The sequence below is a fragment of the Vespula pensylvanica genome, chromosome 25, assembly GCF_014466175.1.
Source record: "Vespula pensylvanica isolate Volc-1 chromosome 25, ASM1446617v1, whole genome shotgun sequence".
Taxonomy (NCBI): domain Eukaryota; kingdom Metazoa; phylum Arthropoda; class Insecta; order Hymenoptera; family Vespidae; genus Vespula; species Vespula pensylvanica.
Window position 1 is genome coordinate 2,389,083 of NC_057709.1, and position 15,505 is coordinate 2,404,587.

General features: G+C 29.0%; 1 long non-coding RNA gene across 2 annotated transcripts; it reads right to left on the reverse strand.

Moving 5' to 3' along the window:
- Positions 1 to 10,577: 10,577 nt before the first annotated feature.
- On the reverse strand, positions 10,578 to 11,813 carry LOC122637303. Of its 2 annotated transcripts, XR_006329214.1 has the most exons (3): positions 11,562 to 11,788; positions 11,176 to 11,260; positions 10,578 to 11,045 (listed from the first exon to the last, which is right to left on the reverse strand). It is a non-coding gene; the product is annotated as an uncharacterized LOC122637303 (long non-coding RNA). The 2 variants fall into 2 exon arrangements; XR_006329215.1 differs by having other exon boundaries at positions 10,578 to 11,260; positions 11,562 to 11,813.
- Between the last annotated feature and the right edge of the window lie 3,692 nt (positions 11,814 to 15,505).

Here is a 15,505-nt window from a genome sequence, read left to right on the forward strand (position 1 = left end):
ATTCGCATTAGAGAAGTTCCGTTTGAATAAAAGGTTATGCATAGGTACTCGTATAAATACGTACGAAATTAAAATCGAAGTTCCCACATTTAGTTTCGATATTTTACAAAGTTTGGCTACATCGGATGGTCATTCTTGATGAAATAAAAATTTTCCAGGCAAGCTGAAAATTTAGGTAGAAATAACGTCATTAAAAAAAAAAGAAGAACGTTTTGAAATGAGCTGATATGACTTTTATTTTTCAAATTCAACGAGCCAAGATATATGTCATGAATTTTTACGAGCCAACCTCTAATTATTATTATTTAAAGTCACAATTGTCCAGATATTGTAAGTTCTTTCTTATAAAAACAATGATAGTTACACTAATGATTTATACTTTTGCACCTGGCTAGCAAAGAAGAATATATGTTATAAGGAAATCGCCAAGCCAAGTCCCTCATCTCTCAGGATAAAATAAGTATGCGAAAATAATAATTGGATCAGAAGTAAACAACTCACGAAATCTTCAATCGGCACATTGCATTAAAGTAAGTTGCGTTCCTTTTTTTTGAACGTATCAAAAGATAACTGCGGTTCATATCAGGGCCTGTCCTCAACGATTTCTCGATCAATAATATTTCAATAAATTCTGTTCGTTTGATTGTGAATATATGGATTTGACCACGGTTAAATTTCTGAATGAATGTGAGAACGTCGATGTTCTCACAAGCAACTTCTTGTTCGGTTTCTTTAATAACTAACGTTAGTTTTAATAACTAAACGTTAACCACCATTACTTCCACTACTTGTACAAATCGATCCGAATCAAACATAAATGTGAAGACATTCTCTGTTTCTCTATCGTATTCATTGTTTCCTCTTTTCTTTCTACAGCTTGTCAATTAATTTTAATTCGCTTCTAGTATCAGATTGTGATTAAAAATAATTGACAAATGTATATGCTCTATATGCATCTGTACTAATCAACATTTGCAAAATTATGAAAAAGCTATATATTTTGAAAAAGCATTTTATTCGGCATAAATGAAGTCGACGATTTTAACACGGTTGTTTGCAAAGAAAATAAAGCCTTTTTAAGGATTCGAGAAAGATTTAGTTCATGACTATTGGTCAAGAATTAGAGCTGTTCTCATCGGTGGCGTAAACCATTATAAAACCGTGAGCGAAAGAGGGAACAGCCTTAATGTTTCTCTTTGTAGTTGAAATTATAATTAAGAATACTATAATTATAATACTATTGAATATAAACGATAATGCAATTTTATAATTAAATTATAAAATATAATGTTATAATATATAATTCTTTTCGTTAAATCCGCCAAAAAGTTTATTCCTAAGGAGGTGTACATCATCTACTTTCGTATTCACTCTCGATCACCTGAAAACTATTGCCTGAAAACTTTCTACCGTAATATTTATTCATTTTGTATTACTCGAGGTAACAAACATTTCTCTTTATTGTGCAGTAGCAAAAGATGTTGATTCAAAGAAAATCTTTGGTAATATTTATTTCTCTGTCGTAATTTAATATTATCGTTTTCTCCTTTACGTATTTTATTTTAATACGCTTTACACGGGACAATAAACATTTCCTATTAGATAGTCGAGAAGACGGCATGGCTTGCGTCTGGATTGGGAGGAAATGAATTTCCCGACTAATCCCTTTGAATTCGACATATTATAATTTTTTGTTTTTAACTACCTCACGAGATAATCCATATGGCAATATGCTTCGTTTTTACTGATCGCTAGGAAATAGGAATAACATCAATTGAAAAGAAATTAATTTTTTTGTTGATATTCTCTCATATTAAAAATATGTTACGGACGTTCATACAGATATTTTTCGTTCCAATCTGTTCGAAACATCGGCCAAAAGTGTTGCTTATGCAAAAAATATTTATTTTTACGATTTCTTTTTGGTCGTAATAAAAATTATATCATGGGCGGCTTAACCAGCATTAATCTGCTTTCCTATTATTATTATTTAATAATTATATATAACATCAACTAACATCGTTCCTTCCTACGAACTATTATATTTATAAAGAAATCGTTTGGAGGAATCCTTCACCGAAAACATGATCCAATTCATCACCAGAACGTGATCCAATGAATTCATTTTTCAAACACTTAATCTTTCAAGCGTCTAATTCTGGATTTAATTTTGACGGATGTTATCGTCCAATACGGTGTACTTTACCATTTTAAGATTTTGTTAAGGAAAAAAAGAAAAATACATATTCATGTGTCTCATGCGTGCGTGAAGAGCACACATTATTACAATGGTAATAATTTATGGAAACGGAAATCATTCTACTATCGGAAGATTATCAATGGCTTCCTGAACTTTATTAATGCCTATATTTTTATTGAATACTATAAAACAACGTGCTGCATTTAAAGATAAGACATTTCCTTTTCAAACATCGTCTTTGCTTTCAAATGATTCCTAAAGTCCATGTCGAGATTAACCAGAAAGGAGAAGGAGAGAAAATTTATAACGGCAGCGACCACGTACTTTGACGAAATTACATTTTGTTTTACTGTGTTTTACAAAGGCTTATTCGAACGAATATCGGAGCATCTTAACGAGACGGAATATCTTTTTCAAAGGGCCCGAAGGTCGGCAGCTTCAGTTTAAGGAGGATTTAATCGATTGCGCACGGAATTATTGTCGAAGGGCCGTTCGACGAGACACGCGCAATGCGGATCAAAGTGGAATTTTTATCCGAACGAGATGTACCGTTTCTCAGAATAATAACGTTATTATCTTGGGAAAGCTTCAAAATCGTACGAGAAATGTTAATACCACTATTTTTTTATCATTTGCCACCGTGTCAATCGTAATTCCGTTGATTGAACATAAACAATCGTTCGACATAATCTGAGACAAAAGAAATCGTAAATTCAATGTCCGAAATTGTTTGCTATAATATTAACTACATGTACTAATAAAATATTCGCAATGATTAATAATATTATAAATATTTATAACATTAATGTTTAATGCAAGCATAATATACAATTTCACAAATATATTTTGCAAAATATATAAAGGGACTTGTAGAAATTAATTCGCAACGTATCGCGAATTCCCTTGTCAATAAGTTTGAATGGAAATTAAATGAAATTGCGTCTATGTGATACACGTTGTAAAAACCCTATGTATCGTCGGGTACCTTCATTAGTTATCATTCGTTTTGTTATAATCCTTCTCCCTCTGTCTGTGCACTTGGACGCGTGCGTATGCGCCCTGTCTAGCGTCGCGGGTCGAGACTGCGTGCGCGGATGTGTGCGCGCACTGTGTATATTGCCAGTTTTAACAATGACAAAGATATTTTTTCACTCGTTAGACAATAGTAGATATTACTAAACAATAGTAGATCACTGGATAATACGATTGGTTTTATCTAATTATTTAATTATCCGTTCGTTTCTTTCGCAGTTACAATTTTTACCACATTGTTGCTAATTTACTTCTTTCGTACGAACGACCACATTTTCCTAAAGATTTATTCCCCATTGGAGAATTTAAAAAAATGATCGAACCATACTTTCGGTTCATTAATAATTCATGCTCTACTAGTTCAAATCTAACTGGTTAGTTCCTAGAAAAATATTATATTTCTCCAATCGTTTATTTCTTATTATTGCTATAGCATTATTATTATTACTATATCATTTATGATATTTCTAGCAGTATAACATTTGGGATTGCATTGTCAGAATGATTAAATTTCTCAAAAAGCACTTACGTCGTACTTCCCCCAACATATACGTCCAATTGTACATCTAAATTATTTCTTAAGACAATGATAAATATTTTGATGGTATGATTTTCCATGAAAAAACAACGTTCCCTTCTAAATACAATCTTTTACATTCTATATTCTACGCAATGTCGATATTCTCTTCGCGAAGACTAAATACATATTCAAAAAAAAATTCTGCTATAAATTTTTCATCATATTATAATATTATAATTTTATTGCTGCGAAAGCAATGACTATATCTATTGGTTTTCCGCAAATCCATCCCACATTTCTGTTGTATCGCGTTGCACAAAATTAGAAAACCGTAACAATTTTGTACCTAATGATAACAACCCATCAGGGTGTTCTTAAGGAAATTTAGCAAAATATTTGTAAAAATTTAAGAATACCTTAAAATGGGTAAAATTATCAGACTCCTTTTGAAAGTAATCAGAATAGTTACAAAAGTAAATTTCATTCGATCAATCGTGATATAATACTAAAATTTTTCTTGAATACCATTCTGCAAAATTATTATTAAACGATAACTTGCTTCATTACAAATGTTAATAGAACTAGAGAGAATAATTTTCGCTAGTCCGTTGTGAGATCACTACATTATATTTACAATCAGCTCAAAGATAAAATTATGCAATATTTTTCCTTACATATACGTGTATCAATGTAATTTTCTTTATTCTTTTCAGACGATACCAGTATTAAATACAAATAAATACACAATTATATCTAAAATTACGTCGAAATCATTATGTTTTATTGTGTAACAACGCGAATGTGTCTATATATGTGAATTCGTATTTGTATCTTCACCTTCTATTCCTTTTTATTTTTATACTCGTGAATGTGTGAATCAGATTAATTAACCCTATATATATATATATATATATATATATATATATGTACATATATATGTATATATACACTTACAGAACATGTGTTGATACGTTTTTATGATTACGAATGTTTAAACGGAAAGTTTCTCTATATGTAGGATGTCTCTGTATGTAGGATGTATATAGGGTTAGTAGACATATATATGAATGTGTCTATATTTATAAACATACACATATCCATACCCACAAACATATACATATATATGTATATTATATGTATGTATCTGTGTATGTATGTACATATTAGTATTGATATATAACTATAAGGTGCCTGTATCCATTTGAACACATGTGGATATTTAGAAAAATTTATAATTAACCCGTTGCATTAGGGGCCCATTCAGACTGTAGTTTCGATTGAATTACTCATATTTGATTTAGACGAATTTGTAAACGTAAAAGAACATATCTTTTTGCAAAATTCAATATTTTATTCCTTATAATTTTATCGGTACGATGAGTGTTGAAGGAATCCTTTTACACCATTTTCATTGATATCGTTATTTATAAAAATTCCTCGTTTTCCGTTCGCTCTGAGGAGACATCCGTGTACGAAAGGATAAAGAAGGATCAAAAAATAAGTTAAAATAAAGCGAAAAAAAGAAAAGAAAAGAAGAATTGAAAAAGAAGAAAAGAGGATCAGGAGTGTAAAGAAGAAAACAAAAAAGATTAAAAAATAAATTAAAATCCAAAAAAAAGATTAAAATTTAAAAAAGGAAAATAAGAAAAAAGAATTAAAATGGAGAAACAAATTCAATTAACATTAGGTATCGGGTTAATTCTCGCTTTTAATCAAGATTTCTAACTTGATGAAATTGAGATTAAATTCTGTAGCAGATTAAAAATATTCAAATGTCGTAAGTAATTGAAAGAATAACCATACATCGACGAAAATTTCAGTTTACACTTATAACACCGACCTCGCGTAAATTTACGCGCATTATACACAGGTGTCATTTTGGATAAATATGAGGTAGATCGGTACAATTTCCCGATACGTACTTGTTTGTATGTTTTTTTTTTTCTTTCTTTTATAGTATTATTATTTTTTCTCCTTTAATCTCTTTCTTTTAATTTTTCTTTTATCTTTCTTTTTGCTGATTTTAATTTTTTATAATTTTATTTTCCCCTTTTAGATTCTATTCTTTCCTTCGATTCTAATTTTTTTTTTATCTTTTTTGTTTTCTTCCTTTTGTAGGTTTTGATTTCTTTTTCAATTCTATTTTTCTTTTTTTCTTTTTTTTTTTCTTTTCATTTTAATTTATTTTTTAATCTTTTTTTAACCCTTCGCACTCGGGTGTTCCCTCAGAGCGATCAGAAACCGAAGAAATCTTATAAATGATGATATCGATGAAAATGGTATGAAAGAATTCCTTCAAAACTTATTGTACTACCCGGAAAATTATAAGGAATAATATTTTGATTGTTTTGCAAAAGCATACATTCTTCAACATTTACTAATTCATCTTAAGCAAATACGAATATGTCAAACGAAGCTCACGTCCGAGCCGGCGCTGAATGCATTAATTTTAACTTTTGCTAAATATTTACATGTATATTACAGACGGATATAGGCCCATTACAGTTATTCATTAATATTAATACATACATGTACATGCGTGCATCCATTAACCCTATGTACATTCTATATGTAGAGAATATCTTCGTTTAAACATTCGCAATTATTAAAAAATATTAGAATCAACTCTATAAATGTTTTGTATGTCTATATATATGTGTATATATATATATATATATATATATATATATATATATATATATATGTATATATTGCGTTGTTAATCGATAAAACATAATGATCTGGACGTAGTTTTAGGTATAACTCCGTATTTACTTCTGGTGCTGTCTGACGAAAATAAAGAAAATTACGTTGATGTACGTATGTATAAGAAAATATATTATATAAGTTTATCGCTAAGCTAATTGTAAATAAAATGTAATGGACTTAAATGTAATGGACGTAAAGGTCAGTTTTAGCGGATAATATTGTGTCACGATTGATTGAATGAAATAAACTTTTGTATTTATCCTAATTAATTGAAAAGGAGACTGTTAATTCTTATCATTCCAAGGTATTTTGATATCATTAGAAATATCTTCGTTCCTTAAGAATACCTTGATGTAAACATCATCTGTTCAAAAACCATTCAAACATCATATCAATGAAGCAATTGGAACTGAGATTCTGATATGAGAGCACGAATTTTCTTCCGAGAATTTCTTTCTCAAACAAACGAATTTTTTTTCGATGCAATAATTTGCATCAGAGAATTTCTGGAATCAATGTTTTGTCAACATTTAACTCATATCATAACTCGTTATCTTTCTCATTTCGAACACGCGTTTTGTTAATTTCTTTCTCTTGATGCGTTCGATGTTGGAAATTCGAATGGTTGAAAATTACATCCATAAATCGGCGCATTGTTAAATTAAAATCTTGAAATTGACTTAAAACGGACAAAGGATATCGCTGAAAGACTCCTGTCTTTCACCCGTTGACAATATTATTGATTGTTCTCAATTCTAATAAATAGGAATTATTCTTTGCATAATTTGATCCATCCGCCATTTTTAATACGTTCTATCCATACTGTCCAATCTTTCATAAATTCTCAACTGGAAAGTCCCATTTTATCTTTCTTCCTTCTCGGAGGATTATTGAAAATCCATGCAACCGTGACTATTCCCCATGGTTTCACAGGTTAATTACTTCAACTTTATAAACCATTGGAATTACGTAATTATTCCTTCATTATCTTTTTCTTGCTTGAGGCCTGTGATCTTCCAATCGACTTGATTGATCCGTCAATCAACTAGATCGATGACGAATTTCTGCTTTATCCTCATATTTCATTCCTTATAAGAGACAAGATATGGATTCGAACGTTTCAAATTTATTCGGTATTTGGAGTGTACGCTCAAAATGAGTGATATGTCATCTCCACGTGGCGCAAAAGATTTGTTTTTTTTGTTACGCACAAAATTATTTCGAGCTAGTTTTGATGACGCGCGAATGTTATATCTCAAAATTTCGAATGATTGAATTTCAATCGCAGATGTACTCTCCTACAATATCATCGTCCCTCTTTGTCCTACGAAGCGTTTGGCATATCACAAATTCGACGTACGACGTTTCAACATGTTTGAACGATTTATCGACCAACTAAACTCTAACATCTACAAATTCTAGTAGTCTTGAAATAATGTATCTCTTGTTGCCGCAAAAGATTAAATGAGATTTTGAACAATCGTCCGTTTCAAAATTGTTTTTATATGAAACAACTGCTCCATTTACGCATATATCCAAGGACACAAACAATGAAATAAAGGACGTATAAAGGCTTTTATGGAATTAGTGATTGCTCGAGTCAGTATCTTATTAGTTACACATATCAAAAGAATTCATGATATTATATCTTTCTCGATTTAACCGTAATATACGATATTTCTAGAGCGAAAGGTTTAGGTTAAATTAAAAAATAAGAAGACGTGTATTCATTTTATAAAAAAAAAAAAAATACAACTGCTTGTGTGTATCACATGATATCGAATAGCAAAAGCGAAGTTCTATTTCTATTTTAACTAAAGTTTCTATTTATTAAGTCAATATTTTAATCAGTATTTTAAATAAATTAATGGTCATAGTTAATAATAAATTATCAATACGTAGTATAAACCGGTCAGTATTAAATCGATTATTAGAAAACTATAAGAATTTTAATTAATATAATTGTAAATGTAATAATTTATTATTATTTTATATAGAAAGATAAGCATGTACAATAAATTCTGACAACATTATATTTGATTATTTAATTTATATTGACCATTTATACCACTTACTGATATTTTATTACAAATAATAATGAAAATATTTATTGATTTACTACTTCTCTCTATACTCTGTTCTATCTCTCACTCTCTAACTGTTCCATACATCCTTCCTATTCCTCTCTCATACGGTCAAGAAAAACAATAATGCTCTATATCACTTCCTTTCTTCCGATATCTACATGTCTCCCTCTTCTAATGCTGAAGAACGATATTTTTCTCTCTCTTACTCTCTCACTCACTCACTCTCTCTCTCTCTCTCTCTCTCTCTATCTCTCTCTCTCTCTCTCTCTATCTCTCTCTCTATCTCTATCTCTCTCTCTCTCTATCTCTCTCTCTATCTCTATCTCTCTCTCTCTCTCTATCTCTCTCTCTATCTCTATCTCTATCTCTATTTCTTTGTGTCTCTCTCTATATCTCTTATTATCTCTCTTTCACTAGAAAAACGAAAACGTAATCAAAAATGTGAAGTTAACATTATAAAGTTTCGTTTCAAAAGAAAATTACGCATAGACATATAAATATGTACGAAATTAAAATCAAAGTTCGCACCTTTAGTTTTGACATTTTACAAAGTTTGGCTACATCAGATGGTCATTCTTGATGAAATAAAACCACGTCAAGCTGAAAATTTATGCAGAAATGCTGTTGTTAAAAAAAAAAAGAAAACTGTTTTGAAATGAGTATATTTATATACTCATTACACCTATATTTTCTAAATTCAATGAGCCAAGATATATGTTATGAATATCTATATCTTATCTGATTTATGTCTGATTTAACGTCATATTTCAAATATTATAAGTTCTTTCATATAAAACTGATGATAGTAAATTTGAGTTGTACTTTTATAACTGCCTACTAAAGAAATATATATTATAAAAAATTCTCTAAGTTCATTCAGGATGAAATAAGAATACGAGAATAAAAATTGGATCACAAGTAAACGACTCACTAAATCTACAATCATCTCTTTACGTTAAAGCATTCTTCTTTTTTTTTGAATGTCTCAAGAGATAAATGCATTTCATACTATGGCCTGTCCTCAACTCAATTTCTGGATCAATAATTTTCCAATAAATTCTGTTGTTTGGATTATGAATATAATTTATATAATTATTATTATATAACTATTATTATAATTATGAATATAATTTGACCATAAGAAAACTTCTGAATGAGTGTGAGATTGTCAATATTCAAATTGAAAAGAAACTTCTTATTCACTCTCTTTTAATGGAATTAATATTGTTTCTACTTTTACAAATTGATCTGTAAACGTAAATATAAAGACATTTTGTGACTCTCTATCGTACTTATTGTTTCCTCTCTTCTTTCTACATTAAGGTTTTTAATTCGCTTCTAATATCAGATTGTACGAGTTAAATTAATAAAATAATACCTTTCCAGATAATGTTTTGAATTTGCTCGGTCATTTTAACAAGTTTATTATAGAAAACTACCTAAAAAGATGCAATTCTAACACTGTAATTTATTATAATTACAATTTCGATTTGTCATTATTCATAACCATTGGAAATTATAAATAATATATACATGCACTTTCAAGTTGCAATTGTGCAAAAAATAATAGCAGCACGAAATAGAATTATAAAGGACCTATCCCACTAACGTTAAATTCGCTAACTTCATAATCTATTTTTTGAAGAACTGTTGCGTTCAATTTAATGAAACTTCCATGGATTACTTATATACTTTGTATATTTATTCTTTTATTTTCATTGGACTACATATATTAAGAGTTAAGAGAAAAATCTTTCTTCTCTCTTACTTATTTACATTCCATCTTTCTCAATACTTTTGTGTTTATTTTATACTATATCTCTATAATTCTAGAAACTTAATATCAAAAGAATGTTACAAATGAACTATAGGAAAATTAAGAGTCTTATTATAAGTTATTATATGTAAGTCTTAGGAACTTATATAGTTCCTGAGAAAACAGATTTGTTTAAAAAAATAAAGCTTTTCAGAAATTGCGCGTAAAAAATAATTTAAATAAAAATTTTCTTTTTAGTAAAAACAACAGTCAAAACTATTCATTGCTTTAATGTTCATCTTCTTCTGTATTATCCAAATGAATTTTCTTTCATCTTACTAAAAATCTTGATTTGTTAGACAATATTTATGGTTGTATTTCTTCTTTGTCAACTTGCTCCTTGTTCAGTTCCTTCAGTATGGCCGTTTTACTTCCTAGTTTTAGTTTATAACATTTAGGTTATGTTTGTTGTATCGTATAACTTAACCATAATATTCTAATAGTTGATCAATGATACAGTCTGGGAGACAATCCTTAATAGTCTTTTCGTCAAAACATGATCTCTGGGACAGATTCTCCTTTCTCTGTTGAAGTCGTGTTTCTGTCCTTTTCGTTATCCTTGTGCTTAGCCAATTTGAAACATTATTCGTGGCTTATACAATTTCGATAAGAAATTATTGAACTCTACAAACGAACACATTTCTTGTAGCGACGTCTTTAATGTCATTCCTTCTCCCTTCACTGCAAGCAGGAAATTATAATCATTAAATACAGAATTGAGAATACTCAAATCTATGATTATATCATTGTCATTATCGTTTATACCATCTTATTTGAATATTCACTTTATTAAATTTCACTAATCTTAGACCTCAATTTTTCAGAAACTTGATGAAGTAGTAGTTTGTATGGCTGATGCATTGAATGCAATTCAATCCTAACTTCGCTGACAACATCTGAAATAACAAGATAAGTTCTGTATTTAGTTTTATTTTTTTACTTTCGATTTGCTTTATTTTATTACTTTCTCAAACATTCCTTTCACTCCTGTCATGGTCAAAAATTATGATCAATAAGAATCAAAACATAACCAAATTAAAAAGAGAAAAATTCCACCAACATCATAAATAAGAAGAACATTGCTGTTCGAACATCAAGTAAATTAGAAAGATAAAAAAGTAAAATAAAAATTGTAGATACTATTTTAATGATAAAAAAATCAAGGTTAATTTTTTTTATCAAATTGCACTATATAACCTTTCTTTACACTGTATGGATGTAAATTCGACAATGTAGGAGAAAATATGTTCATTCGATAATTTGTTAAGAAAATTGTTTTCAATTTAATAATTAACCTTATGAAAGCATAAATCAAACAATATCATTCAAGATTATTTTTTCGCAGAATATAAATAATAACCTCTTTTTCACGATATGTAATCGCAACTTAGTAGAATGCCAAAGTACATATATACATATATGCGTCATCGGAGAACGTACTATCGAACGGTTGACTAATCACAGGTTAATGAAGCGACCAATAAGAATGCTTCATATGACAATGGTGCATATATAAATACGAACGAAGACTGCCGAAATGCTTGCACATATAAAATCTGTACGTCATTGCGTATTAATTATTAATGTTAAGTTCTTCCAAGAGAAAATTCCAAATCCGCAAATTCAAAAAAGTGTGAATGTATGGAGATATGTGGAATGTATATAGGTATGATTAAGCAATTTTATTTTGTTGCGCAAATCCACTTCAAGGTGATAAAATCAACGAGTGAAGATTGGTGTATTTTTCGATTTTATGTTGTAACTAGCAAAGTAATAAATAGAAGACAATTATTTTTATAAATGGATAAACGTTATAAACAAAAGTATTAATACTTTTTTCTAAATTTTATTTTTTCATGAAATCAATCTGGTTAATCATCAACTTGTTAGGCTTATAATTGTTCAATAATTTTTTAAAGATAATTAAAATATTTAGTTTATTATAAAAGTATCGGGTATACTGTAAGAAAAATCAAAAGTTGTTAAACTTCCTGTTTAACCGAAGATAGGATGTTTTTACATACAATTGTTCGGTTTTAATTCAAAATATAAAATTGTTCTCTTCAAACGATGTATCTTCTATGGAATTTGTCATATCCACTTCGTTGGATAGCGAATCTCACATTATTTCTGGCTCAGCATCGCTGTTTGACCATCACCCGATGACTCTTTGCATTCGTGATCGCATTGCAGAAATCGAAAAAAATGAAATTGTTCGATTTGCTCTATTTGTTTTATATTCATTAAGTGTCAATAGAAATCAAACGATTAAACGATGTCAATGACTAAGAATAATTTTTAAAAATTGAGCAAAATGGACCTTCGATGAAAATTATTTCAATTGACCGGACACGTCTTTTTTTCTTCAAAAGCGTTAAAAGAAACTGAAGGTCTCTAGTTTTAGCCGGAATGTTGCACCACAATGTTGCACCACAAGGAAAAGGATGTTATACGGTCGATAGTATTTACGATCGATTAATCTTTTATAAATTGTTTCGGAGTCATTGATCTCGATCGGAAGCAATCTTTCCGAGAACCACCATACCTACAAAGTGACGATCTATACATGAATTATACTGTTATAAACTCACATCAGAAACTACGACAGTAAAGGACAGAATTTAATTTCTTCATTTTGGGTGAAAGTAAGATCGCATGTAACAAAACAGACAGCTCAAACGCTATGCAGACCTGTAGCATCTGACCAGTAGATTATGTGCGTAAATAGGGACGAGTGTATGATTAAAAAAATATATATATATATATATATATATATATATATAAATTCTGTTGAGATATTAATTTATTAAATTTCAATTCAAATTTTACTGTCTTATTCGTAGGTTTCTACATTACCATCAGTCAACATTATCGGCAGTGTAGATTTTTTTCTTACTTTGAATTATTACTTGGAATTTTAATGGTATTTTTATCCTATCGTTAACGGGTGGGTAATTGTTTATTTCCGGTCAATGTTTGTAAATTAGTTAGGAGGATATTATAGTAACAATAATTTTTATTAGTATTTATTACTAACTGTTTAACTATGATAATAATTACTATTATTATTAGTATTACTATTAGTAATATTAGTATTATATTAGTAATTTAGTAATACTTACTATTAGTATCTATTATTAATTACTAAGTATCTGGATAATAAATTAGTTAGTATATTACTCATTATTTACTATATACGTAAGAAAGATATATAGAGTACTTGTATATATTTTATATCTTACGAAATAGTTATTTTTGATTAGTTATTCGTAAAAATATGCAATTTAAATAAAATCGATGTCATTTTTCGAATGTTTTCTTTCTTTCTAAACGAACTTTTATTAGGTACTGTTATTAATAGAGCGTTATGTATTTCATGTGATTTCGTGTTCGTAAATATAATATATAAGTATTTACGTTTAATGATGTAGAAGCTGGTCTTTTATTTGGTAATAATATTTATGTTATTTTTTTCTTCGTGATTTTTTGAATAGAAATTTGATATAATTGTCTTGTAGATTTACTTACGGCTTCTAGTTGATATAAGTACTATTACGGAAATAGCTGTCGACGAATTCAAATTGATTATCGAACATACGTTTTCAAAGTGACGGCAATATGATCCTACATATATTAATTTTTTAAATTAACGAAATGACCGAATAGTTTCCATTTAAATTTTACATAATACTTATATGTATTATGAAGATTATTTTAAATTTTAAAGAAGTTAGATAATTATATAAAGAATGATGTCCATTTATTTTACGTAATTTAATCTAATTTATAAACTAACCATAAAAGCGGTTTACTCGTTATTTTTTTGTTTTGCATTGTATCACAGGACCGAATCAAATGTCATTTATTCTTATTATTATTATCTTTTCTTCTTTTTTCTTTTCTTTTCAAATAATAAATTTCTCTGATACAGTAGAAGCGATGACAATCGGCAAACGATTGCTTGTTTGCTGTGTCTGGAATTTGGCCATTGGAAATACGTCACAGTTTATTCATATCGTTTGCAATTTGTGGCTGTGTTTTCAATATATTGGCACTATTAGATCTGTTAAAATTCATAACAAGATCTGATAAAATAAATTAATGTAACGATTGTAATTAATGTGGATTGAATTGATAACATTCGTTACATTATGGCGAACATAATGGAGAACATGTTGGTGTTAATGACGGTGATAAAAATCTCAATGTTACGATTAAAGTATTGTTCGTTGTCACAATTTCTGATCGAAATCTATGTGGAGTATATAGCTGATAATTGTAAAAACGATGAGGAGAGATTAATTCATTATAAATATAACAGAGTTTCTTATAAATTTGTCGTAATTTTGTTTGGTCGACGATTTTAATTCTTCTATATCTTATTTAAAATTTTTCTTATTGAATATACTAATGGGTAATAATGTCGATCATTCAAATAAATCAATTAAACATTTCCATTCGTTTCCATCAAGATGATAAAAAATGCACAGAGAAAAAATATTTCATTATATTTAGTCATATATATGCAGGTATATAATAAGAGTGACCATAAGTATATAACCATTTAATATTTTTTAGGAAATAATCCATCTTCAATTCTATTTAAATCTCGGACATGTGAATGTGCATTTTTTTCATCCTGTTTAATGAATTGGATCATGGATTTCTCATTTTGAATGAAAAAGAAAAGTTTATATCAGAAAAGTCAATATCATAAAACAAAATGAAAGGCTAACAATCATCGAAAGAACACGTACGTTATCTTTTGCAGTTTTATTTTCGATAAGGCAGATCAATAAGTGCCAAGGTCGGTTCAACAAATTTAATAAATGGTCAGATTGATTTGATTCGATAATATTCGAAATGGATAACCTGTTGAATTCGATAATGATGTTTTAAAATCACCTCTCGAATCGGATTTAAGATTTTCAGTGTGAGCTGACATATTTGCAGTCACATATGCTGACACATTGCTGGTCGACGGTGCAAGGACACCTTCATGAAATCGAAAAGATATCTAATCAAAGTATTTGTATTCTAATTGTCGAATGAGAACGAAAGTCAGCGGGATAGAATCTACACATCGTTTATTGATCGGGCAACATAATGATACGTTTTTTAAACTTAAACGTTTCCGTTCA